Source organism: Colobus angolensis, unplaced genomic scaffold, assembly GCF_000951035.1.
Source record: "Colobus angolensis palliatus isolate OR3802 unplaced genomic scaffold, Cang.pa_1.0 Scaffold806, whole genome shotgun sequence".
NCBI lineage: Eukaryota > Metazoa > Chordata > Mammalia > Primates > Cercopithecidae > Colobus > Colobus angolensis.
The window spans coordinates 44,619-46,868 of NW_012121888.1; the positions used below are offsets into that span (position 1 = coordinate 44,619).

The 2,250-nt window shown below is 35.7% G+C and overlaps 1 long non-coding RNA gene across 1 annotated transcript in view; it reads left to right on the forward strand.

Annotated features, from left to right (window-relative positions):
* Positions 1 to 2,250, forward strand: part of LOC105502757 — a 5,065-nt gene continuing 2,815 nt past the window's right edge. The window contains exon 1 of the long non-coding RNA XR_001000394.1: positions 1 to 70. This is a non-coding gene — a long non-coding RNA (uncharacterized LOC105502757). The remainder of the gene's footprint in view (positions 71 to 2,250) is intronic.

The window sequence follows — 2,250 nt, forward strand, 5'->3', positions numbered from 1 at the left end:
TGAATGTCCAGACTCGGTACAGCGTGACGTTCTTTCTGGAGGAAGACACACACATGTCAAAAGAAAAAAGGTTTGTTTCTTGTCTTTTAACATGCCTGATATGTTCTGACTTTTTTGATATGGTTAAATATAGAAGCATGACTTTGGAGGCTTAGTGCATGTGTTTTTGAGGAAGACCTCTAAATTCATATACTTGGATTGGGAAATATGTAAATGACCCTTCTCCTCTCCCTCACTCCCCACCCCCATGCACATTGTTGCTGTCCACAACGAACATACCAGCGTGTAGATGTTAGCAGGAAAGTGCCAGTTTTCTTTGGGTTGGTAGTTCTGGACTGTTTCCTTACAAGCTTCAACTTTTCACACTTTTTAATGGACTATTAAACTTTGTGTATACACGATTCAATTTTTCTAGAGATTGAAAAGGTCCTGTTACAGCCATAGAGTTTTAAAATGATTTTAAATGTATGTTGTTTGCAAATACTTAATATTTTGTTTGCATATAACGACAGTGTCTTCATTCCTGTCCATTACAACCCAAAGAGATGATGATGTCAAGTAGCAAGTCAGATTTATCTGGTCCAATTTGCCATGAAAGAAAATAGTGATTTCAGTGGTTTTGACGTTACATGATTTTAATGGAAAGTCAAAGCCAATACAGGAAATGGTATTGCCTTTTCTTAGGAATGCAGTGCTAGTTATCAGTGGTCAGCTATAGTTAATATTAATAAAAGCAGTAATGGCCACTTACTTGGTTTATCTTGACTAGTTGCTTCCTATTCCCAGGCTAATTTCAGGTTAACCTTATTTTGGTAGTCTTTTGAGTTGGTTTGTTTTTGTTTATAGTTGATTTAACTAAAGTTATTAATTGAACTCTCCGCAAACTGAAAGGTGTCTATTGTAGAGGGAAAGTTTTTTTAGTTTCCTATGCCGTTACTTGGAAAGAAGATAGTGGGTGAGTTATTATTGACCTCAGCTTCCGCCGCACTGGGGAGTTTCAGATGGACAGTGCCATAATCTCTTGGCTCCAAATGGCCAGCTTAATACTACAAAATTATTCCTGGGTAGAAAATATCTCCAAATGGTGATAATCTTACGTCTTACCTTTAGGACAGAATAAGTCATGTTAAAAATTAAATTTTAGTTCACACTGTGTAAATGCCATCTCTCTGTCCTTTTAAGGGGCCCTTGACAAAATGACCTATTTAGAATGAATAGGTAAGAAACAAAGTGGGGTAATGGAATGAGCACTTGGCAGCTGGAGCCCCGTGTTCTCTACTCCTCAGTGGTTAAGGTGGAGAGATTTGGAAGGCAGCCAGACCTGGCAAGTTACTTGACTCTCATGGCCTCAATTCTCTCTTACTTGATGGGAAAAATAATAATATCTATTGTACAAGTTACTGCAAGATTTAAATGAGACAAGTAAACAAAATTCAGAATTTATTGCCTTGCCTTTAAATGCTAGCTCTTATTGAGAGACCTCAGGCCAGTCTCATGTCTAATTTTAGCTTGCTCATTGAGTAAAATGAAATGAGTGGAGTAGATGATACTATTGACTGTGAACTAGAAGCAGAATTTATAAATGATTATGTCTGAATATGATAGAATTATTTGACAGCCTTTGACTACCTATCATTGGTATATATGGAGTATGGTGTACGGAATATATGGAGTATATAGGATGATGGGTAGTGAGTCTGAAAAACCCTTCTACCTCTGTTTTCTTATCTGTATAATGATCCGTACCTCATAGGGTTAATGTGAGGATTAAATGGGATAAAAAATGTGAAGCTCTTTGAAAAGAGCTGGTATATGATAAACACTATACGTTTTTATTATTTATCTTAATGACACAATGAATGAGTAGTATTCAAGACTAGAATGCAATAACTAGTAAGGTGTTACATACCTGCTAATTGTCCTCAGGGGCATCCCTTGGCCTGATGTAAAGGGAATGAAAGTAGTAGGCCACAGTGGGGTTAACTGATGTAACTATTAAACATACTTAAAGCGAGTATTTGCTTTTGGAGTTCGACAGCTTAGAAAGAAACTTCATTAGAAATTAAGTAGTGATTAAGTAGTAATGAGTAGGGATTGTCATTCATTACATATCATTATGTATATTAGAATCAGAATTTCATATATAGGATAGCATATTGAATACAAAGGTTTTTGAAATCTTAACTACAAAGTTTCTTAGAGTAACACAGCATTAAAAATACTAATTTTGTTGTACTTTGTTTACTAAGT